Source organism: Sus scrofa, chromosome 14 (genome assembly GCF_054392235.1).
Source record: "Sus scrofa isolate SSC_HxYL_T2T_F1_AM1 chromosome 14, Sscrofa_HxYL_maternal_Yorkshire_Landrace_v2.0, whole genome shotgun sequence".
In the NCBI taxonomy this organism is placed as follows: domain Eukaryota; kingdom Metazoa; phylum Chordata; class Mammalia; order Artiodactyla; family Suidae; genus Sus; species Sus scrofa.
The window spans coordinates 16,134,378-16,160,593 of record NC_139396.1 but is presented as its reverse complement, the minus strand read 5'-3'; the positions used below and the strand labels follow the sequence as shown (position 1 = coordinate 16,160,593).

At 43.7% G+C, this 26,216-nt stretch overlaps 2 pseudogenes; one reads left to right on the top strand and one right to left on the bottom strand.

Moving 5' to 3' along the window:
- The first annotated feature begins 7,885 nt into the window (after positions 1-7,885).
- LOC110256607 (coiled-coil-helix-coiled-coil-helix domain-containing protein 2 pseudogene) lies at positions 7,886-8,693 on the top strand (annotated as a pseudogene).
- Positions 8,694-11,547: 2,854 nt separating this feature from the next.
- Positions 11,548-24,219, bottom strand: LOC146396349 (F-box/WD repeat-containing protein 12-like; annotated as a pseudogene).
- Positions 24,220-26,216: the final 1,997 nt, after the last annotated feature.

Here is a 26,216-nt window from a genome sequence, read left to right as displayed (position 1 = left end):
CTTGATAACAGTCATTCTAACAGGTGTGAGGTGCTATCTCTTTGTGGTTTTTATTTGCATTTCCCTGATGATTAATCATGTTGAGCACTTTTTCCTCTGTTGACCAGTTGTATGAATTCTTTGGAAAACTGTCTATTCAGGTCCTCTGCCCATTTTAAAATCAGAGGGTTTTTTGTTTCTTTGGGTTTTTTTTGTTTGTTTGTTTGTTTTTCTTTATTGGCTTTTTAGGGCCACACCCATGGCATATGGAGGTTCCCAGCCTAAGAGTTGAATCAGTGCTGTAAATTGCCGGCCTACACCACAGCCACAGCTACGCCAGATTTGCGCCTCCTCTGTGACCTACACCACAGGTCATGGCAATGCCAGATCCTTAACCCACTGATCCAGGCCAGGGATTGAACCCACATCCTCATGGGTACTAGTCAGGTTCTTTAACCACTGAGCACAATGGGAACTCCTAGTTTTTTTTTTTCTTGTTTGACATTACTTCCTAATGTTGCATGAATTCTTTATGTATTTGGAATATTAATCCCTTTTCTGATGTGGTTTGCAAATATTCTCCCATTCATTAGGTTGCCTTTTCATTTTGTTGATGGTTTCCTTCACTGCGCAAAAGCTTATAAGTTTGTTTTGGTGTTTTTTTTTTTTATTTTCCCACTGTACAGCAAGGGGGTCAGGTTATCCTTACATGTATACATTACAATTACATTTTTTCCCCCACCCTTTGTTCTGTTGCAACATGAGTATCTAGACATAGTTCTCAATGCTGTTCAGCAGGATATCCTTGTAAATCTATTCTAAGTTGTGACAAACACATGAAAAAATGCTCAGCATCGCTGATTATAAGAGAAATGCAAATCAAAACTACAATGAGATATCACCTCACACCAGTCAGAATGGCCATCATTAATAAATCCACAAATAACAAGTGCTGGAGGGGCTGTGGAGAAAAGGGAACCCTCCTGCACTGCTGGTGGGAATGTAAACTGGTACAGCCACTATGGAGAACAGTCTGGAGATACCTTAGAAATCTATACATAGAACTTCCATATGACCCCGCAATCCCACTCTTGGGCATCTATCCAGACAAAACTCTACTTAAAAGAGACACATGCACCCGCATGTTCATTGCAGCACTATTCACAATAGCCAGGACATGGAAACAACCCAGATGTCCATCAACAGATGATTGGATTCGGAAGATGTGGTATATATACACAATGGAATACTACTCAACCATAAAAAGAATGACATCATGCCATTTGCAGCAACATGGATGGAACTAGAGAATCTCATACTGAGTGAAATGTTTTGGTGTGTTTTAACTGGCACCAGCCCCATCCTCCACTCTCCAGATCCATGGTAGCTTTGAAAACTAACAACTCCCAATCACAGTGAAAACTAGCAGGCTGCCAGCTCCAGGAGGGGACAGAACGAGGGTTAGAGTTTTTCCTAAGCTCCATTACCAGAGAATTACCATTATATGATCTGACTGATGATTCCTTGGAACCCCTACTTTAAGGCTATGTATTTGACCTTAGCGAGAGTTCAACCACTGTCAGAAGGCTTCTTTGAGAGCACTTGTCTCGAAAATTACAGGCAATTGTTTAAATTTACAGCTGCCTGAGGCAGGGAATACTAGTGGGGACAGACAATAGACCAGCCAAATAATATAAAAGAAAAAACTGGGGAATGAAATATTCACAGGGGCTTTGAAAAGTTCTTAGGAAGCTAAAAGTCCACCAATGCCTAAAAATGAAAAAAGGAAAATAAAAATCTCTCCCGGTTTTCTCACATTGATTCTGTGTTTAGGCACTCCTTTATTGCCTAGCCAGGCAAGTTACAACTCTGCCTTCACCTTCACTTCCTGTTTGTGCTGACCTTAGAAATCAGCCAGCAAGGAAGGCTCAGACTCTTCTCAAGTCCTGTCTGAGCATGTGTCATGCCTAGGTTATATGCATGTCTATACACATAAATGTACCACCATACACAAGTACATTTGAATGCCCTAATTTCTCAGAGAAACTCTTTCCCTAAGCTTTTGGCAGGTTTATTATTATCTCTCAACCTTATCTTTTGCCCTAAGCCACAGTATTTTGTTCATTTGTTGTACAATTTTTTGAGGAATGCTACCTGTGTAGGCAATTTTCTGGCCTGAGCAAATTCCAAATTATGTTAAACAGACAAGCACCTCCTATCAATCTTTCAGGTGATACCTAAGACAGGTCAAAGCAGACAAATGTGAGTCACCGTAAATAAGGTCTTCTCTACTCCCTTTAGCCAGGGACAAAGGTTGAAGGCTGCTTTCTTCAAGACTGCTACCAAGGCTGGGGAATGGTGCAGGTCAAGTACAAGTAAAAATGTTGCAATGCTTTCCTACCATTTTAAAGTTGGCTTTTCTTGATTCATTATTCTCTTTGTTGCTGTAAACCTCCGTTTTCAACAGTTCTGACTATGGTGGTTCTTACATTTTTTGCTTTATTTTTTTCAGTGTTTCTATGGAGGGATAGGCCCCTGGAACTATCTAATCTGACATTTTTTACTGATGTCACCCCTTTAGTAAGGCAAGTCTATAACTAATGAATTATTTGTTTTTGTTTAGCTCAAAATAAGTTCATTTCCCCTTTGTCTTTGAAGGATAGTTTTATTGGATATAGAATACTTCATTTGACTTTTATTTTTCTCTCAGAATTTGAGTATATCCTCCTACCAAAACAGGAGGGGAGGGGAAGGCATGACTATTAAAAGAATGACAGCCATTGAGTAGAACAGTGGTTAGAACATTGACAAAAAGTGGTGAGAGCCTATTAGGCCTAAGATGGTAGAAGATTCAACTTCCAGTAGATCTTGAAACTCATTACATGTTCATTGTAACACATTAGCATGCTGAATGACATACTTACAGGTGCCATGGCAGTTCCAAGGCTGACCATAAGAGGCCAAAAAACTGGGCAGTGGCCCAATTCCTGGAAATGCCTACCCCTTCCCCAAAATAGTTGGAATAATCCTCCCACTTGTTAGCCCATAAAATTATCCAGACCATAAAAACTAACAACCCCACATGTCAAGCCAGCTCTCCCTTTCTGAGAAAGTCCTCATTCTGTCTATGGAATATGTATCTTTCTAAATAAGTTCACTTTCTCTTTACTATGGCTTGCTCTTTTCTCTCCTGCACAAAGCCACGAGCCCTCACTTGGAAGCCTCTCCCAGAAATTTACCCAAGACCCAAGACATGACCATCCATTAACATGCCATTTTCTTGCAACACTACTGCCTCCATGGTTTCTGATGAGAAATCAGCTCTTAATTTTATTTAGACAAAAAGACAGATCTTCATCAAAATTAAAAACTTTTGTGCAGCAAATGGCATAATCAAGAAAGTAAAAAGATAACCTACAGAATAGAAGAAAATATTTGCAAACCACATCCCTGGTAAGTGTTTGATATAGAGAATGTAGAAATAACTTGTATAATTCAACAACCAAAAGCAACTCTTATTTAAAAAATTGGCGAAAGACTTGAATACACATTTCCCTAACATGATTACTGTTCAACACCTGTAGTCATGAGGAAGATGAAATGTGGTTAGTTTTTCTATTGGAGGAGAATGCAAACTGGTGATCTGTATCAGAGACCCATGAACTGTTAACATTACATCACTTGCAATTTTCTGAAACCTTATCTTTTCAGCTGAGTTCCTTAAATTAATGTCAGGGTTTCAGAAATGTAGCATCTACCAACCCTCGTGATTATTTCAAGTATGAAAGTAGAATTAAATAAATTATATTATATACTAGAATGTCAAAGCTCTGTGTTTATGGGGACATCTGATTTCTTAAAGACTGACTTGAAGAAATATATCTATGAGCAATTTTTTAAGCTGTTAATGTGCAAAGATCGTTTGGTAGAATGTCATCATCCCTAAAACAACCTGACGCCTCACAACAAACACCATCATTTTATTTTTATTTTTTAATTTATTTATTATTACTTTTTTTTCTTTTTAGGACCCAACCTGTGGCATATGGAATTTTCCAGGCTAGGGGTCGAATCAGAGCTGCAGCAGCCAGCCTAGACCACAGCTACAGCAATGCCACATCAGAGCCACACCTGTGACCTATGCCACAGCTTGAGGTAATGCTGGATCCTTAACCCACTGAGCGAGGCCAGGGACTCATGGACACTATGTTGGGTTCTTAACACACAGAGGCACAAGAGGAGCTCCCACTTTTACTTTAAAATGAAGTAAAATACTAATAATGGCTTGGAGTTCTTTGATATAAAACAAGAGAATCAACACAAACTTAGGCCACTGCTGAAAGTTGAAACCCATGGGTGCACACACTTGTATATCAATATAAAATATTTTTCATAATAGAAGAAATTTTTAATAATAGAAGATAAGTTGGTGAAAATACATCTGCTGGAGGAACATCAATATTGACTATTTCCACAGAAATCTTATCAAACCAAGGCTTCTTCGACACAGAGACAACTTTTTGTTCTGGGAGGAAAGAATATCACAAAGATTACAAACATATATGATATTCCATGAATTATGAATAGTTCATGACTAAATAAATATTCATAATACATTTCAGGAAGATATCATTAATAATAACAGATAATCATCATCTAGTATGATGTTCATCATAAGATACAGTTCCTTGCAAAAACTCTGTTGAAGTTTATTAGCCATTATAGTCAATCAGCCACAATGTGTGAACTTTGGCATTTATGAAAATATCCACAGGGTACCTATGTCTTCAGTCATTAAAATTCAGGTTATGTCCTAAGTGGGGGTGGCTGCCAGCATGTCCTGAGAGCAGAACCTCATCCCATGGAGCTAATGTGAGGCTTATCATCTTGGCTTCCATAAACCCAGTGCACCTGCATCAGCCCTGAAATGCTGCCACCTTCCCTGGCACTCTCAGGTCAAGAAGAATAAAATCCTTGAGCTCAAATGGACTTCAGAGCTCATCTGACTCACCACCTCATTCAGGAAACTAAATTGAAGGAGGCCAAGATATTTTAGCAAGTAGAAATTCATCTCTTCCAATTTCCCCATGAGGCTAGCCATTGTAATTTTAAAAGTTGACAAATGTACTAATTTATTTATGGTATCATGTTACCTCAAAAGGAACCTGTCCTTGAGTTCCTGTCATGGCTCAGTAGTTAGTGAACCCGACTAGCATCCATGAGGATGTGGGTTCGATCCCTCGCCTCACTCAGTGGGCTAAAGGATCCAGCATTGCCATGAGAGTGGTGTAGGTTGCAGACACATCTCAGATCCTGCATTGCTGTGGCTCTGGCATAGGCCGGTGTCTACAGTTCCAGTTGGACCCCTAGCCTGGGAACCTCCATATGCTGTGGGTGTGCCCCAAAAAGACAAAAGGACCAAAAAAAGGAATCTGTCCTTTTGTTTCTTCTGCAGCAGTAGACTCTCACTCTTCCACCTCTGTCCTGAAGTTCACATCTGTGAAACCATTCAGAGAAGAATTTCTAAAGTTGAGAACATGTTAGCAAAAGAAAATAAAAACATAAAAAAGAGGATATTATAGTAATTCACTTCTCACTGTAGTAGTACTTCCAAACTGGAAATCAATTCTAAGAGTATTAATAGGAGAATCGTTAAAGTAATACAAGTCAGTCGTTTACTGGGCATTTCAATGAAGTGACATTTCTAGGAATTGGAGATGCAGTAATAAACTGTGGAGCTACATCACTCATCTCATGACCATTATAAGTAACATCAATTTAAGTGCAGCTTTACTGGTGTGAAATGTAGAAAAGTTGGCATTTAAAAAGCACAATGGGATTGGTGGCATCTCTGCAGGGCCAGGACAAAGGTTTGATCCCTGGCCTGGCATAGTGAGTTAAAGACCCAATGTTGCCATACCAGCAGCACAGGTCACAACTGTGGCTTGGATCTGATCCCTGGCCCAGAAACTCCATATGCCTTCAGGGCATCCAAAAAAGAAATGAAACATGAAAAATGAAAAGAAAGTATGTAGGAGTTCCTGCTGTGACAAGGTGGGTTTAGAATCTAACTAATCGAAGCAGAGGCACCAGTTCAATTCCTGGCCTGGTGCAGTGGGTTAAAGGATCTGGCTTGCTGCAAGGCATGGGGTTGCAGCTGTGGCTGGAATTCAGTCCCTGGCCTGGGAACTTCCATATGCCTTCGATGCAGCCATTTAAAAAAAATTGTGTAACTTTGTGCCAACAGGAGTATCTGTTTCCATGCTCTGTTTCCAAATGCAGGGTTTAAATCTTGCTGCTGGAGTAGAAGGAATGAACGCCTTTATTATGATCTCTTATTCTTGTGGGAGAAGTCAGGTCTCTGCTTGACATTTTTTCCTCCACCCATCGTAGGATCAAAACTTAAGTTTCCTGTAGTTGTTGCTGTCAATGCTGGAGAGAGTCATTTCAATAAAATATAACCTTATTTTATCAAATGTTGATAAAATAACAGTAGTCCTGTGTAGAGATTGCCAGAATCCATTCTACAAGAATTCTGCTTCTTCTGATCTACTCATGAATTTCTTCCCCTGCTCAAACTAGTAAAGAAATTCCTATGAAATTACCCCCAACACCAACAGAAGGAAAACTGGAAAATTCACAAATATGCACACAGTAACATGCTCTTAAACAACCAGTGGGCTAAAGTAAAGATCACAAGACAAATTAGAAGACACAAATGAAAGAAACATAAACATGCTTTACCGAAATTTTTGTGATGCAGTGAAATATGCTCAGAAGGAAATTTGTAGCTTTAAATGCCTATGTTCCTACATTAAAAAATGTCTCCAATTAGCCACTTAAATTGGCACCTTAATTAAAGCACATGGAAAAACTCCAAACTAGAAGAAGGAAGGTAATAATGAAGATTAGAGTGGAGATAAAGAACAGAGAAACAAGAGGGAAAATAAATGAACCTAAGATATTTTCAAAGAGCAACAAAATTGACAAATCTTTGAGAAAAGACTCCAATTAAAATAAGAAACAAAAGTGAGGAAATTACTACAGACCTTAATACCAAAGATAGCATTGAACTGTACTCTTAAAAATGGTTAAAATAATGAGGAATTCCCATCATGACTCAGTGGAAATGAATCTGACTAGAATCCATGAGGACACAGGTTTGATCCCTGGCCTCACTGAGTGGGTTAAGGATCCAGCATTGCCATGAGCTGTGGTGTTGTAGACAAGGCTCAAATCCTGAATTGCTATGGCTGTGGTGCAGGCTGGTAGCCATAGCTATACTTCGACCCCTAACTTGGGAACCTCCATGTTCCACAGGTGAGGCCCTAAAATGACTTAAAAAAGAAAAAAGAGAGAGTTAAAATGATGAATTTCATGTTATGTAAATGTACCTCAATGAAAAAGCTTACATTTGTGTGGATTCACACCTACAATCTGTCCTGTTCCTTTGATCTATGTGTTTGTGTGTGGTTAACCTCTTACTATTACCATACTGTCTTGATAACTGTGATTTTATAGTAAGTCTTAAAATCAGATTTTCTTCTTTTCAAAATTATTTTGGCTGTTCAAGTTCCTCTCACTTTCTATATAGAATTTAAAATTAAGTTGTCAATATATACAATGAGTGATCCTGGGGTTTTGACTGGAGTTGTGTTAAATCTATAGATCACTTTTTTTTTAAATTAGCATCTTAACCATATTTAATTTTTCAATCCATGATCATAATATATCTCTCCATTTATTTAGATTTTTAGACGTCTTTTGATCTTCTTCATTCGCTTTTTTTTATTTTTAAGCATATAGCTCCTGCACACATTTTCAGGTTTATATCAAAGTATTTCCTTTTTTTTAAATAAAAGGTATTTTAAAAACAGATTTATGAGAAGCCGCCAGGGTCTTCTCTGAGTTTCTCTGTCTTCTAGGTTCGCGTTCGTTGCGCAGTTACGATGCCTCGTGGAAGCCGAAGCCGCAGTTTCCACATGGCCCCTCCGGCTAGCTGGGCACCTCAGATGAGAGCTGCACCCAGGCCAGCGCTGGCAGCTCAGCCACCAGCAGCAGCTCCACCATCTGCTGTTGGCTCCCCTGCTGCTGCACCTCGGCAGCCAGGTCTCATGGCCCAGATGGCAACCACTGTAGCCGGCGTGGCTGTGGGTTCTGCCGTCGGCCACACGATAGGTCATGCGATCACTGGGGGCTTCGGTGGAGGAAGTAGTGCTGAGCCCTCAAGGCCTGACATCACTTACCAGGAGCCTCAGGGAGCCCAGCCAGCACAGCAGCAGCAGATTGGCCCATGCTTCTATGAGGTGAAACAGTTTTTGGAGTGTGCCCAGAACCAGGGTGACCTTAAGCTTTGTGAGGGTTTCAGCGAGGTGTTGAAACAATGCAGACTGGCAAATGGATTATCTTAAGCAAGAAGCTCCATTGAAGACATGAAAAATCACCCCCCATGACCTGGTTGATTTAGCATAAAAATGTGATTGATCATGAAGATATAAAGTGTGAAATCAAGATTAAACCTCTCCTCTATCACTAATAGCTTTCGTGCTTCAGAATTGCAGTGGAGGAGGGTATTCTTCTGATGTGGAAGTTCATTGAGTATTGAGTTTGGGGCTGGGCAGATGTTTATGTGGCCTCTGAAACATGCTTTTCTGATGTTATTGTTTGTGAATTAATTAGAATAAAGAGATTTTCTTTCAAAAAAACAAAAAAAACCCAGATTTATACATTAATATTGTATAAATTGCATTTTAATTTTTGTATGTTGACCTTTTCTTTTTCTTTTTCATTTCTGGCCACCCTGCAGCATATGAAGTTCCTGGGCCAGGGATCAGATCCAAGCCAGAGTTGTGACCTAAGTCACAGTAGCAGCAATTCCAGATCCTTCACCCACTGTGCTAAACGGGAGATGGAACCTCAACCCAGTTCTCCCAAGATGCTGCCGATCCCTGTTGTGCCACACCAGGAACTCCATATGTGGACCTTTTATTAAAACTATGCTAAATTCACTTGTTAAGTCTAGGAGCCTTTAAAAATAGACTCTAGAGACTTCTACTTTAATGATCATGTCATCCGTTCCAATCTATATGGTTTTTTCTCCCCTTGCTTTATCGTACTGGCTAGTCAGCTTATGATGTTAAAAATAATGTATCTTTGCTTTGTTCTTGATCCTGCGGTAAAATATGAAACCTTTCATACTAATCCTGATGTTAATTATAGATTTTTTTGTAGGTACCATTTATTAAGGAAGTTCCTTTCTATTCCTAATATACTAGAGGGGTTTTTTGGGGGAGTAGCACCCTGCAGCTTATGGAATTCCTGGGCCAGGGATCAGATCTGAGCCAAAGTTGCGACCTACACCAGAGCTGTGGCAATGCCAGCTTCTTTAACCCACTGTGCCGGACAAGGATCAAACCTGCATCCTGGCACTGCAGAGATGCTGCCAATCCCATTGTGCCAGAGGGAACGCCTACCAGAGTTTTTATGATGAATGGATTTGGAGTTTTTCAATTGATTTCAATTTTCTTTTTTATATCAATTAATTTTGAATTTTTTTGTCCAGGGATCAGGATACTATTACTCACAGGCCAAATCCTGCTCATCAACTGTTTCTGTAGAGGCCATAAGCTAAACAAATTTAAAAAAATGTTTTTACAAATTTTTAAAGGATTGTAAAAAGAAGAAGAATATAATACACTACAAAAACTGTATGACACCCAGTGGGCCCTAATTAAACTCAAAAGCTTCTGCACAGCAAAGGAAATCATTTAAAAAAAAAGACAACCTACACAATGGGAGAAAATTTTTGCAACGGACTCAACTGACAAAGGTTTAATCTCTAAAATATACAAACAACTCATACAATTCAATAGCAAAAAAACAAACAACCCAATTGAAAAATGGGAAGAAGGCCTAAAAAGACATTTCTCCAAAGAAGGCATATAGATGGCCAGCAGGCACAAGAAAAAATGCTCAGCATCACTAATTATTAGAGAAATGCAAATCAAAACTACAATGAGATACCACCTCCCGCCAGTTAGAGTGGCCATCATTAACAAGTCAACACATAACAACTGCTGGAGAGGATGTGGAGAAAAGGGAACCCTCCTACACTGTTGATGAGAATGTAAATAGGTAAAACCAGTATAAAAAACAATAAGGTAATATCTCAGAAAACTAAATATGGAACTACCATATGACCTACTCCTGAGCATATATCCAGACAAAAAAAAATTCATTGAAAAAGATACATGCACCTGTATGCTCATGGCAGCACTATTCACAATAGCCAAGACATGGAAACAATCTAATTGCCCATCTGAATGGGTGTTTAGGAAGATGTGGCGCATATATACAATGGAATACTACTCAGCCATAAAAAGGACCAAATAATGCCATTTGCAACAACATGTATGTACCTAGAGACTCTTCTACTGAGTGAAGTAAGTCAGAAAGAGAAAGACCCCATATGATATAACTTACATGTGGAGTCTAAAATATGGCACCAATTATCTATCTACAAAACAGAAAAGATCATGGACATGTAGGACAGAAGAGTGTATGTAGTGGGGCTGGGGAGGGACTGGGATGAATTGGGAATCTCAGGTTAGTAGATGAAAACTCTTGCATTTGGAATGGATAAGCAAGGAGATCCTGCTGTATAGCACAGAGAACTACATATCTAATCACTTGTGATGGAACATGATGGAGGATAATGTGAGAAAAAGAAGGCATATATATATGTGTGTGTGTGTGTGTGTGTGTGTGTGTGTGTGTGAGACTAGGTTACTTTTCTGTACAGCAGAAATTGACAGAACATTGTAAATCAATCATTTTTTTTAAAAAAGGTGTAAGTTCTACCTCTAGATTCTTATGTTTTTAAATACGAGGATATATATGGCTATCTAGTTGTTCTAGCACTATTTGTTGAAGAGACCATCTTTTCTCCATTGTATTGCCTTTGTATTTCCTCAAGATCAGTTCACTATACTTACGTGAGTCTCTCTCTGGGTTCTTTATTCTGTTTCAATGATCTGTTTGACCGTTCTTTCACCAGTACCACATGGTCTTGATTACTATAGCTTCATCATAAGTCTTGAAGTCAGGCAGTGTCAGTCCTCCAACTTTACTCTCCTCCTTCAATACTGGCTATACTGGGTCTTTTGCCATTCTGGATAAATTTTAGAATCACTTAGTTAATATCCACAAAATAAGGCCAGCATTTTCAAAGAGACTGCACTGAATCTATAAATCAAGTTTCAAAGGGCCAACATCTTGCCAATATTGAGTTTCCCATGCATGGACATGAAATATCTCTACATTTATCTAGTTCTTTATTTTTTTCATCAGAGTTTTATAGTTTTCCTTGTATAGATCTTGAATGAATTTTGTTAGATTTATACCTAAGTATTTGATTTCTTGAGTCTAATGTAAATGGCAATGTGTTTTAAATTTCAAATTCTACTTGTTTATTGCTACTACAAAGAAAGTGTTAGTTTTAGCACAATAAACTTGTATCCTGTGATCTTGCTATAAGAACTTATTAGGCAGGGACGTGGGCTCCAAAGCTCAGAGCCTCAACACAGGCAGGTGGGCGGGCGCCACACTCACCACCCCCATGGACGTGATGAGCCTCTGGTGGTCCTGAAAGGTCACCAGCTGCAGGCCGTGGATGGTGAAGAGCACCAGCTCCGACCCGGACACCAGCAGGATCACCTGAGAGCCGTGGCCCTTCATGATGTGAGGAGGCATCATGGTCTCTGGCAGGAGGAAACTTGTGATCTGTTCTCCTTTTTGAAATAAAGACACACAGACTGTCATTTCTTAGTAGCAGCTGTGGGTCTAGAACAGACATGCCTCACCTAAGATGGTGGAAAAAGCAATGGCTTTGTGGTCACAGCTGTGTTCAGTCCTGACCCATGCATTTGTTCCCCTAAGTCCCCCGGGCACCGGCTCTGAGATACTGACTGCGATGCCTCACAGGGGCTGGGAAGGCCCAAGATGACATGACAGTGGAAATGACCCAAGGATGAGGCTTCTGCCCTGCCTTCTCCCCTTCCTCATCTAAGACAGGATGATGTAAGAAATGGCCACATGAGAACTACGACTTTTATGACATCTGCCAAAAACTTGGTGAAGATACTTTTATACTGTATAGTGTTACTTGTTAAAATTTTTTTTTATTTGATCATTTCCTTATGGAATTTAGCACCAGGAACATAAAATTACCTCTTCTGAAGAAGTCATGTGTTTTCTCACATCAGACAAAGGATTACATTACACATCCTGTATCCCTTTTTTCCTTGGCTGCCAGGAAGCTCAGAGTAAAATTTATGGTCAAATGACGACAGGAAAACAAATGAACATAATACAAAAGAAAAAATGCTAAGGACCACAGGGAAAGCCTATCAGAGGGATGCAGGGTTTGGGAAATAGAGGAGACAAAAAAGGAGATGGATGTGGGTCTTATTTTCCTACTGGATGAGGAGTTCATTAGGGAAGAGAGAGTTGTGGCTTTTATTCACCTTTGTGTGCACTCAGTGCTGAGAACAGTGACTCTGACCTAGTTGTGAAAGAGAGGGATGAATGCAGCAGGGAGACCAGTCAGGAGAGGGGAGAGAGTGGACCGTAGGTGACGTCTGAGGCCCAGGGCCAGGCACAGGGTCCACTACACAGCACACGCCCAACTGCTCAGCCGTTACATAAATCCCAACAAGAAAACCTTTGTTGGAGTTCCCGTCGTGGCGCAGTGGTTAACGAATCCGACTAGGAACCATGAGGTTGCGGGTTCGGTCCCTGCCCTTGCTCAGTGGGTTAACGATCCGGCGTTGCTGTGAGCTGTGGTGTAGGTTGCAGACGCGGCTCGGATTCCATGTTGCTGTGGCTCTGGCGTAGGCCAGTGCCTACAGCTCCGATTGGACCCCTAGCCTGGGAACCTCCATATGCCGTGGGAGAGGCCCAAAGAAATAGCAAAAAGAAAAAAAAAAAGTAAACCTTTGTTGGCTCACTATGATTCACTGAGAGGAAAGAAAAGTGCCCCAAAGGAAACATGAGCAATCTGTGCTTGAAGCATAATAAGGCATGGTGGTGACAGCCCTAATACGGGGATCCTTACCCACAGTCCACTTGATCCCTGGACTTCTTGGCCCCTAGCTCATAGGTCGTGACAACCAACTGCATGCCATTGTCATTTCTGTGCATCACCATTAGCTGGGCTGCCTTGTCAGGGGCCCAACAGGCCCTGGACGTCTGCCAGATGGGGAGAGTGGTGGAGGCAGAAGGCTCATCCTCTGATGGACACAGCAAAGAGTGAGTGTGGAACACCTGGGGAGAGACTGCCACATGTCAACACCATCTCACGTCTCCTCACCTGTGAGGGAGGGGACTTCTCCAACCTGGGAGCACTATGAAAACCGCTCCCACAGACCCAACCACCATGACCTTACTTGGGTCTTACAGGAGTGGCCTGTGCCACCTGTGGACCCTCCTTTCGTGACCACACCAACCACAAAGTGAGGTTAATCCAGCTCAAGTGTGGCCCTGCTGGGAACATGGTGGCACACTGGTCCCAGGGAGGGCGATGTGATGGGTGAATCAAATAAACGGATTTTCTGCTTTTGAGCAGCTGCATGTCACCATCTTGCTTTTGCCTCCAATGTCTTCCTCGGTAATTCCTCTCCTATCTCCTTGCAGGCTGCTTCCAAACACCCGCTTCTCGGTGCTGCCCATGGATCCTGTGGCCTCTCTCTGCTGGCTGCCCTCTTCAACCACCGGCCTCCCCTGGCTACAGGCTCCAGCACAGCCAGTCTGTCCTGCTCTGCCACTGCTCTCTCTTGCTGTCCTTCCTTGGCCACCAGCCCAAGTACATCTTAGAGATCTTCTCCAGCTGCCTGCTTCTCACCCTAATCTAATTTTCAAATACAACCCCTGGCACTCAGAATGAACATCTCTGAGCCCATGAATCACTGGCAGATGCAGCCCCTCACATGGGCCAGCTACGTGCAGGCCTCCAGGTAATGGATGCTGTCCCTGCACTGTCAGCATCTCCTCCATGCCCGGCCTGGACCCTCTCTTCCTCACTCTTGCTGAAGACAGTTCTCGGGCCACCAAATACCTCATGAGCCTTTCCACCAAGAAGTCTCTAAGGCCCCAAACCCCTTCAATATTGAACTCTGCCCTCTCTAGCCAGGGAGCTGACCCCTTCCAACCTGTGGGCAACAGGGCAGCATGGAAACAGCAGAGGCTCCGGGGAGAAGCCAGCATTGTGTTAAGTCAGCTGGTGAAGGCCACCACTGCTCTCAGCCACCACCGTCCCTCATCGTCATCATCCCCATGGGCTAAGGGGCTTGGTGTTACACAAGAAGCTGCCCCCCAGATGCACCCCACAAGCCTGGGGCACAGGACGTGCCACCTTGCGTGCACAAAGCCAAGTCCCTTGGGCAAGGGACACAGCCCCACTACTGACCTTTGGCCCAAGTCTGAATGTGGGGTTGACGCAAACACCCACGGCCAGTCAGAAGAGCAAAGGAGACTGGTGGGGCTGTTGGGAAACATGCTCACCCTGGAGAGCAGCTGCAGCTGGGGCACCGTCAGCATGTAGAGTGCCCCCTCAGCACAGGCGGCCTGCAAGCCAGGGGACAAAAACTGAATAAAGAGCTAAAATGAATCAGAGAGAAAGTGTCCAAGAAGATAAGCGAGGAAGATCAAATAAACGCATAAATGAAGCTCCTACAGAGGAGAAGTTAAATAATTAACAGCCTGGCGTTTACAGTCCATGTACAATGAAACTTTCTGGAGGTAAAAGAAAACCTGAATCATGTACTGAAAGGGTATATAAACTCCTGGGAAAATTGAGCTATGACGATACCTACAAACATCTATATTCAAGAGAATGGATCAAAGCAGAAAGGTGGGAGTTCCCATTGTGGCTCAGCAGGTTAAGAACCCGACTAGTATCCATGAGGAGGTGGGTTCCATCCCTGGCCTTGGTTAAGGATCCAGTGGTGCACTGAGCTTGTGGTGTAGTTCACAGATGCGGCTCGGGGCCAGAGTTGCTATGGCTATGGCGTATGCCGGCAGCTGCAGCTCCAATTCGACCCCTGGCCTGGGAACTTCCATATGGCATGGAAGGAAAAAAAAAAGGGCAAAGCAGAAAGGTGGTGGAATATGAGAGGAAAGGTGCCAGGCACACGCCAAGCCTTAGAAAACAGGAGTAGTGATCCTGATTAGCAGAAGAGATACAGGATTCAGGCCCCAAGTAGGAAATGAAACAAAAGTGAAGACCCTTTACCATGCTAAAAGCTGTAATTCACAATGAAGTGATAATACTTAGACATACCTAGGAATCAAACACCCCAATCACATTTACAGAGCAGATACAAGAAAGAGTGGAATGAAATTCACTGATAATTAATAAATTATGTGTTTAAATATATTATTAAAATAATAATAATAATATGGTGGAGTTCCCATCATGGCTCAGTGGTTGACGAATCTGACTAGCATCCATGAGGACACAGGTTTGAACTCTGGCCTTGCCCAGTAGGTGAAGGATCCAGTGTTGCCATGAGCTGTGATGTAGGTTGCAGTCGTGGCTTGGATCCCACATTGCTATGGCTGTGGTGTATGCCAGCAGCTACAGCTCTGATTAGGCCCCTAGCCTGGGAATCTCCATATGGCATGGGTGTGGCCCTAAAAAGCCAGAAAAGTATGTATGTGTATATATATATATATATATATATATATATAAAGAATAATATAATTCTCAGCCTAAGACAAGCCAAGTAGATAAAAAGTAAATAAATATAAGACATAAACAACATAATTAAGAATGACTAGGCGTTTCTGTTGTGGCTCAGCGGGTTAAGGACCCAACTAGTATTCATTGCAGGTTTGATCCCTGGCCTTGCTCAGTGGGTAAAGGATCTGGCATTGCCACAAGCTGTGGTGTAGTTTACAGATGCAGCTTAGATCTGGCATTGCCACAAGCTGTGGTGTAGGCTGGAAGCTGCAGCTCTGATTTGACCCATAGCCTAGGAACTTCCATATGCTGCAAGTACAATCTTAATAAGGCAAAAAAAAAAAAATGACTACCTTTGGACCTTTGTACCCTAATAATGGAGAGCACAGTCCTTACAAGCACACACAGTTAGAAAAACTGAATAAAGCTGTGGCACAATAGATGAAGAATATGGGAGTTCCCCTTGTGGCTCAGCAGTAATGAAACCAATTAGTATCCATGAGGATATGGGATTGATCCCTGGCCTCGCTCAGTGGGTTAAGGATCTGGCATTGCCATGAGCTGTGATACAGGTCGCAAATGTGGCTCAGATCTGCTCTTACTGTGGCTGTGGTGCACGCGGGCAGCTAGAGCTCTGATTCAACCCCTAGCCTGGGAACTTCCGTATGCCATAGGTGGAGCCCTAAAGAGAAAAAAAAGAAAGAATGTGACTGGTTACTGCAGAGGTGCAGGTTTTATTCCTGCACAGTGGGTTAAAGGATCAGGCATTGCCACAGCTGCAGCTTATATTCAACCCTTGGTCCAGGAGCTTACATATGCTGGGCATGCAGCCATAAAAAGAAATAATTTTTTTTTTAAATTTATGTATGGCAAAGTAATAAAAACAATATCCTCTGGTCACAATGATATAAAACTAGTAATCAATAGCAATATTAAACAGACAAGACATTAGTATAATCACAAAAAAATGGGAGAAAGTTCATATACACAAAAAGAAATAACACGGGGGAAAATTTTTTAAGCAGAGGGAATTTAAAGAAAAATTATCAAGAGAATATTCTACAGAATTGTGTGCATAAAAAATTGAAAACCTAGATACACTGGGTAGTTTCCTAGGAAAATGCAACATATCAAAATGATCTTAGGAGACAGAAAAGCTTGAGCAAACCAATTTCTATAGAAGACAAAGAAAATTACCCCACAAAAAAGTATCCAGCACCAGATGATGAAAAGCCTACAGAAATGTGGATATTTATGCCATGTTCACTGCTTATTAAGATATTGGTTGTCCTGAAATCAATCAATAGATTCAAAGTAACCAAAATCCCAGGAAGCAGTTTTGTAGAAATTGACAAGCTGTCTTGAAAAATTTTAGGGAAATGGATATATTTTCAAAAAAAAATGCTGGAGGTCACAATTTAACTATACTCTGCAGGAAACAAGACCCTGTGCGACCGTCATAAGGCCAGACATACAGATAAGTGGAAAGTGACCCACACATTCAACATATAATACATGAGACACAGACAGCTGATATTTTCACAAACAAAGGTGACGATGTAATTCGATGAGGAAAGGATGGTCTTTCCCACAAATTCTGGATATCCATTTGTAAATAAAAATGAACCCTCGAGTTCCCGTTGTGGCTCAGTGGTCATGAACCCGACTAGTATGCATGAGGATGTGGATTCAAACCCTGGCCCTGCTCAGTGGATTAAGGATCTGGCACTGCTGGGCGCTAAGGCGTAGGTTGCAGATGCAGCATGGATCTGGTGTTGGTGTGGTTGAGGCATAGGCTGGCAGCTGCAGCTCTGCTTCTATCCCTAGCCTGGGAATGTCCATATGCAAGGGTACAGCACTAAAAAAAAAAAAAAAAAAAAAAAAAAAAAAAAAAAAAAAAAAAAACCAGAAAGAAAGAAACTTGACACTGACCTTGCTCACAAACAAAATTTAACTTGAAATAAGCCACTGACCTACACAGAGAACAACTTCGAAATAATGCCTGGGACAGGGGAAAACTCACAAAGCTGAGCCAAGGAGTCCAGGTGCTGGGTACGCATTTGGAGGCCTTTTCAGGTTGTTAGCAGTTCAGGACACTGTGGGTGCAGAACTGAGGTTGCCTGGCCAGCTGGGGCCAGGGCCAGTTCTTGCTCCCAGGCCCACCCACAGCATGGTGGCCAGCATCTGGTTCACACAAGGCTCCCAGACCTTTGAGTCTCCGACTTCGTCTTCTGCTACCAGCCAGAATAAACCCTGTGCCCTTAAAGCACTCATGGAATTAGAGCCCACCCAGGTCATCTCTCTTTAGCTGGGTAACAGAAATTTCTCATGATGCTATAAGCTTTGACCACTTCTCCTGAAATTCCACACGTTTGCTCAATATATTTTTAGGCCATATACTGAGGTGCATCCTAAAGTAGCATGGCTGTATCTTCCTGGGAGGTTGACTTAATTATTATCTGGAGATGGCCCCTAATATCCAGGAAAGACTAGGACCTTCCAGCCCTCCCATCTAGCATTACTAGCTGGGTCAGCTTGCTTCTGGTTCTCATCCCCAGGGCACACCATTTTCCCATCCTTCTATTTATTTATTTATTTATTTATTTATTTTGCTTTAGGTTTTATTTTTCTGTTATAGTTGGTTTACATTGTTCTGTTGATTTATGCTGTAAAGTGACTCGGTCATACACACACACACACACACACACACAAATTCTTTTTTTTCACATTGTCCTCCATCAGGTTCCATCACAAGTGAGTGTCTAGATGCAGTTCACTGTGCTATACACCAGGATCTCACTGCTTATCCACCCCAAATGCGATAGTTCATTTTCCCATCCTTTCAATTCCACCCTTCCTAAGTGTTCTGTTTTAGATGAGTCTTATATTAGTTTCCTAGGGCTGCAGTAATAAAATCAGTGGCTTAAAAAAGCAAAAATTTAGGAGTTCCCATTGTGGCACAGCAGGAATGAACCCAACGAGTAACCATGAGCACATAGGTTCGATCTCTGGCCTCAGCAGGTTAAGGATCTGGTGTTGCCGTGAGCTGTGGTGTAGATCGCAGATGCAGCTTGGATCCCGGGTTGCTGTGGTTGTGGTGTAGGCTGGCAGCTACAGCTCCAATTCAACCCCTAGCCTGGAGAAGCTCCACATGCTGCCAGTGTGGCCCTAAAAATAAAGCAAAACAAACCAAAAAAGTCAGCAAAAATTTATTCTCTCACAGTTCTAGAAGCCAGAAGCCTCAAATCAATAGCCAGCAGGGCCATCCTTCCTCTAAAGGCTCTAGGGCTATCCTCGGCTTATAACAGCAGATCCAGGGTTGTTTCTGTCTGCGCCTGGCTTCTCTCTCTGTGTGTGTATCTCTGTGCCCTCTCCTCTTCTTACAAAGATAACACCCATTAGATTAAGGGCCCAAACGAAATCCAAGATGATTTGCTCTTGAGATCATTAAGTACAAAGAAAAGGTACCATTTCCAAATAAGGCCACATTCTGAGGCTCTGGCTCAGGCTCAGCACAGCCACAGAAGCCTCTCTGCTATGACAGAAATGACCTCTTCAGGATGCAGGCAAGCCTGGCCATCTGGGGCACATTCTCCCAGAAGGAAGTAGCTTCCTGCCATCCTCAGACCCTTGCCACAGGCAATGACACTAGAGAAGGCCACCCTATGAGTACATGGAGAAAGAGAATTCTCACACTGTACAGCACTGCCAGCATCCTATGCCGTTGGCACTTCTAGAGCAATGCACTGCCCAGATCCCACACAAAGGACACAACCAGCACTCCACACAAATGGCTTACCTTCAGGTTGTCCTCTTTGCCTTCCATCTCCGCCAACTCCTAGCCCTGGAGGTGCATGTCCACACTCCTGGGCCATTGCCAGTGGTATGGCCATGCGGCCAGCAAGTGCAGAAACAAAACTCACCCAAGGTTTTCCCTCTGGGATGAAGACCTCAGGACCTCTTGCCTCCCAGACACCCCAAACAGAAACAACAGTAACATCTGTCTCTGCACATTCCAGGCACCCTAAACTCTTGACTGACAGGGATTAAGACACTCACTTCACTTTACTGTTTCTTATTTATCTATGTTGTTTTTTAGGGCCACACGCACAGCATGTGGAGGTTCCCAGGCTAGGGGTCTAATCAGACCTACAGCTGCCAGTCGACACCATAGCCACAGCAACATGGGATCCGAGCCACATCTGCAAACTACACCACAGCTCATGGCAATGCCAGGTCATTAACCCACTCAGTGGGTCCAGGGATCAAACCCACAACCCCATGGTTCTTAGTCAGATTCCTTTCCACTGTGCCATGATGGGAACTCATTTCACTTTAAAAACACACAACCCTGAGCTCTTGAGCAAGTCACTGAAGGGAACCTGCCCCCATCTGCTAGCCTTAGATGCCAGGCCTCACAGAGCACCATGTGGCTTACCAACACAAGTTCAGGTTCAGGGAAATGAAACATGAGGCTTTCAGTCATCAAACATCAGAAGTGAGTCATAATAAAGGGTTGGAGTCCACTTTCAATATTTGACAGCTGATAGCTTTTAAGGCCCATCCCTCTCTCTTGCCCACAGGCAAGCTGATAAGGGGAACCTGCAGAGAATTCAAACCAGGAAATCCTGGCCCAGGAGTGAGAACCCTCCTTCAAGCCCCACCCCCCAAACCTCTGGGAAAACCAGAACCTGGAACTCCTCCCTGCTCCCTCAGCCATTCCCAGAGCTGCCTCCTGGAAGCCCACCCTGCTCTCTAAAGAACAGATTAACCTTTCACACCCCGTGGTCATGTGTGGCATCATCAGGCTTGATAACCAAGGCAAATTTTGGGTCTGGGTGGATCCTGCCCCACCACAAGACACATTCATCTTCCTCTCAGGATTCAGAAGCTATATGCTATATACTGTTCTTCTGGGAGTTAGACGAGAGATTACTGTGTGTAGCCTGCCTTATAAAGGATACTGCTAATTGTTCATTTAATCTTCTCGGACAATTCAAGGAACTTGGACTTTTCAGTTCCTCATAACCTTCTCCAAACCTAAATGCTAAAGTCACGTAGTTTCCTTCTGCGTATAGTTAAAAGTCCACAAGGCATTGTTGGTGCTATTTTATACAGCGGATATTAATTTAGATTTCCTCATGTTTCCTTCATCATGGCCATTACTCATCAATCCTTCCTGCTTCTCTGAAATTTTATCTGTGATCCTTTTCCCTCTGCCTGAAGAAGTCTCATTAGTATTACACTAAAGGTAGTTTTATTTCCTCTGGCTACTGTTAGGTAGATTTTTCTTAGGTTTCCATTGTCACAGGTCACTCTGATAGGTCTAGCTGCAGATTTATTTTTATTTCCCCTGCTGGGGGTTTGCAGGGCCTTCTTGATTCCATGGATTAACATCTTTGGTCACTTCAGAAAAACATCTACCATCATCTCTTCAAATGTTTATGTCCCCCTGCCTCACCTGCTCCTAAGACATCAAATAAATAAATACTAAAATTTTTCATGGATCCTTGATGGCCTTGTCACTGAAAGTGTGGTCTGTAACCTGATAGCATCAATATTCTGAAGAAGCTTCTAAAAAACTCAGAATCTCGGATGTCCCCAGGGACCCAGTGGATCAGAACCTTCACTCAAATAAGATCCACAGGTGATTCACACCCCATTCAAGTCTCAGAAGCACTGGTCTCTGTCTCTCAGCCTCTCTTTCAACTAACCACTCCTGATACTTTTACCTTCCAGTTCTTTAATTGTTAAATTCTTAACTCCTTAAGTGATACAGAGAATGCACATGGAAAACCACACAGAACTTAAACACAAGAGCTCAGTAAGTGATCACAAAGTAAATATTCATGTCACCACCCAAGTTTAGACACAGAACACACCTGGTGGCCCACGAGCTCCCCTGACCCTCCCCAGGCTGTTTGTGAGTCAACTGTCCCCTGTGCTGCTAAATCATCCACTGAGGCCTAACCTTTGTTATTTGGTTTGAGAATTTCTTTCTACTTGGTTCTTTTCCAAATCTGTTATACCATTTCTCATGGCTTTAAATTCTCTTGAAATGTATCTCCCTGAGCATCAGAACCACCACAGGTGTGCTGTTGTCTGTGTTTATTAACTGCAGTATCTGAAGCCCCTGGGGCTCTACTGACATTGCTGTTGATGCTATAGGTTCTAGTTCACATTGTCTTATCTCATGTGCCTATTTACCTTTAAGTGTGTGTGGAAAAGAGAAGCCTGGGGTGATGTTATCCTCTTCCAGAAAGGATTTCCATTTACTCCCTCCTGGTAACTGGGCAGCTGCAGCCAACACAGGGACTGTTCCCTTTCAGACATGACAACCCTCCCAAAGTAAGATGATTCACAGGGCCCCAGCCCTTGTCTATTTGTCTGTCAAAGCTCTGCTCTGCCTCTTAGCCTTGGAGTGAACACCTCCAGGGCAAAAGCAGCCCCAGTGTCAGGTTCAGCACTTTGGAATCTTGGCTTAGAAACTTCACTCTTTTTGGCTCTCTGACTTGATGTATATTCTAATTTTTCTAACTGTCCTTCACCAACAAGTAAGTGTGATTCGTGTGGTCTGCCATTCCCAGGGGAGAACCACAGCACTTCCTCTTCATCTAGACCATGTATTCCCCAGTTGCTTTTTATTTACACTTATTATTCCAAAGTCTCCTTTAAACAACTACAGAATTGTTTATAACAAATCTGTCATCAGGGGAGTTCCCGTCGTGGCGCAGTGGTTAATGAATCCGACTAGGAACCATGAGGTTGCGGGTTCGATCCCTGCCCTTGCTCAGTGGGTTAATGATCCAGTGTTGCCGTGAGCTGTGGTGTAGGTCACAGACGCGGCTCAGATCCCGAGTTGCTGTGGCTCTGGCATAGGCTGACGGCTACAGCTCCGATTAGACCCCTAGCCTGGGAACCTAGCATATACCACAGGAGCGGCCCAAGAAATGGCAAAAAAAAAAAAAAAAAAAAAGAAAGAAAGAAAGAAAGAAAGAAAATCTGTCATCAGCTCTTGCTTGTTTATGAGCTTAGGTCCTTTACAGAGTTAGTTCTGTTCACATAGGAAACTGTCCTTGGATGCCTGCCCATCCTGATGTCTGGGAGGCCAGCTTGCCCACACTTTCAAAGACCTCTTCCCTCTAAGAGGATTATGCTGCCCCAGGTGAGGGCTACTCCTTGATCTGCTAGCACACACTCACTTTCACTCTTTCTCAGGAGTCAAATGCTCCCTCCCAGTGATTAAGAATCATCTCTCAACCAAATGTCCTCGCAACAGGCCTTCATCACCTCAGGCAAACGCCTGCATCCTGTCCAACATGCTTCAGTTTTCCTTTAAGTTGGGCCCTCACACTGGAGTTCCTGTCATGGCACAGCGGAAACGAATCTGACTAGGAACCTTGAGGTTGCAGGTTCGACCCCTGGCCTTGCTCAGTGGGTTAAGGATCTGGCATTGCCATGAGCTGTGGTGTAGGTCCCAGACACGGCTAGGATCTAAAGTTGCTGTGGCTGTGGCATAGGCCAGCAGCTGTAGCTCCAATTCAACCCCTAGCCTGGAGAAGCTCCACATGCTGTGGGTGTGGCCCTAAAAAGAAAGAAAAAAAAAAAGGAACAGCTGTTACGTTGGGCCCTCACTGAGACTTGAAAAAGGGGAGCATGCAGTAGTGAGAAGGAACTGCAAGAGGAGGAAAGACTCTGAGGGAGACCAGGAAACAGAAAAGCTGGGGTGTGCAGACAAAATGTGCAGGTAGGAGTTCCCACCATGGCTGAATGGTAACGAACCTGACTAGTGTCCATGAGGACACAGCTTTCATCCTTGGCCTTGCTTAATGGGACAAAGAGTCCAGCGTTGCTGTGAACTGCGGTGTAGGTCACAGATGTGGCTAGGATCCTGTGTTGCTGTGGCTTTGTGTAGGCCAGGAGATGCAACTCTTGTTCTACCCATAGCCTGGGAACTTCCAAATGCTGCATATGTGGCCCTAAAAGCAAAAAAAAAAAAAAAAAAAAAAAAAAGAAGCACAGGCAGCCCATAAGGCTGGACCTCACTGTGAGAGAGCAAGAGGCTGCAGAAACTGGGCAAGGAGCAGGCCGCCAGCATGCTAGAGCTGAAGGGGGACGAGGAGTCTGCCCTCTTGCGGCAGGCAAGAAGCTAGGGGGACAGAACAAAACAGGGTGATCACTTGGTCTGCCACATGGAAGGCCTGGCTTGAGATGCCACCCAACACGGCAGGTCTGATGCAAGTGTCCACAGACCCTGGGAAAGAGCAGAGGCTCCTGAGAGTGGGGTCACTCCTCAGCAGGAGGGGGCCCTCTGGAATGTCACAGGCCTCCAATGCAGACAAGGAGCTAGGCAGGCAGAAGGAGGCCTGCTCACACCTGTTCTCTGCTTTCCATACTTTGATCAGGCCCTGCTCATCCATGGTGACAACCAGCTGCAGTCACGGGTAGGTCACCAAATTCACCAGAGCCATGGGCTCTAAAGGGCTTGACCAGACCTCCATGCCCTGGGCAACAACACAATGAATGGAACAACTTAGGGAGGGCCCATTTATTTCCTAAATGCTATTTTCATTCGTTCACCCATCACCCACTGTGCACTGGGGACATACAGCCAAAAAGGGTCTGATCCTCATCCTTACAGGAAGCAGAGTACAGGAGCCAAGAGACACAGAGGCAATACTCCACCACAGAGGAGAAGGTGTGTCCTGTCTCACGGAGGAGAGCAGAGTCTGAGCATGGGTGGGGAGACACCTGGGGGCTGGCCCCCCATCACCAGGAGCACTGAGGGTGGGGTGGGGTGTGATGCTGGTGCAGTCTGTCTGAAGCACTTCAGTGGTTACCTACAGCTCAACTGAGGAAGGCTGGACAGGGAAGCAGGTCCCAATACCATCCCCTGATTGGGACCCAGGCAGGACCCAATACCATCCCCTGATTGGGAGCCAAACTATGCTTAGGACCTGAGTCATGCTCAGGGCTTGGGCTGCACACAGAGAACTTCCACGTGGAGCATCTCGTTCAGTCTTTGGGGACCCCAGTTTTACAAAGAAGCTAATTTGGGCTTGTGGATGTCAACAGTTTCTGTTGCACGTCTGCAGCTGCCCTGCTCAGAACACCCTCTTTCCCAGGGCTGTGCCCAGCAGCGCCACCATGGGCCAGGCTTGGCCAAGGCCTGTGCCCTGTCATGGCCATTGGCAGAGATGGAAACAACTGATTCCACGGTCTCCCCCAGGATTCTGAAAGCTGGAATGGCACAATAAAAAGCACGGGTGCCAGCAGGCCCATGGCACAGGGCATCCAAGAATCAATACTGTAATTGCTACTTCAGTGTTTCCCAGCACTTTCTCTCCCACCTGGGGTAATTACGGTTCTTTTTCTATCTTGTGCTATTGTGCCAGCATGATCTTTGTCCAATCATGACATCCCAGTGTTCTTCCACTAGTTTCCTTCTTCCCCCTCACATCAATATTCAACAGTTGATTCCTGCTGGTTAAACAGCAAGACCATCACTGGGAGGAGCTCAGCACTGGTGACCAGCTCATGTCTCAGAGAACAGAGATTATTCAGAAAGAATAGAGGTCCTGTCATGGCTCAGTGGAAACAAATCTGACTAGGAACCATGAGGATGTGGGTTTCATCCCTGGCCTCGCTCAGTGGGTTAAGGATCCAGTACTGCTGTAAGCTGTGGTGTAGGTTGCAGATGAGGCTTGGACCCCACATTTCTGTGGCTATGGCTGTGGTGGAGGGGCAGCTGCAGCTTTCATTCTACCCCTAGCCTGGGAACTTCCATATGCTGCAGGTGCAGCCCTAAAAAGACAAAAAGAATAAAAAGCAACCGACAGAACAACACTATATGATACTGAAAACTAAATATAGCAAGACTGGCATTCCAGAATTCTCAAGCACATCAATGCACAGTTAGCCTAAAAATAAAAACATCACACAAAGACTCCCTCCACGTTTGGAAGAGCTTTCATGTGAACAGTTGTTTTCCATCATCAATGACTAAAACTAAATATACCTCCTAGTTGTCAGTCAGTAGCCAGAAGATCTGATACATATATCTTGGGACAAAAGAAAAGATGTCACGTTCCAAAGGAGGAACAAAGAGAAAACATTAACAATTTAATGATTAAAATATTTTCCAATTTTTAACTTTAATTGTTTGAATTTCTGGACTTCCCGTCATGGCGCAATGGAAACAACTAGGAACCATGAGCTTGCAGGTTTGATCAGTGGGTTAAGGATCCAGCATTGCCATGAGCTGTGGTGTCGGTCACAGATGTGGCTCAGATCCCATGCTGCCATGGCTGTGGTGTAGGCTGGCAGCTACAGCTCCAATTCAACCCCTAGCCTGGAGAAGCTCCACATGCTGTGGGTGTGGCCCTAAAAAGGCAAAAAAAAAAAAAAAAAAGGCCCTGTTTGGTGGGGGGGGGGGAACCCCCTCGGTAGGCCATGCGGGGAGGCAGGGCCTCGGCAGGCCGTGACGTGGGGGGGCGGG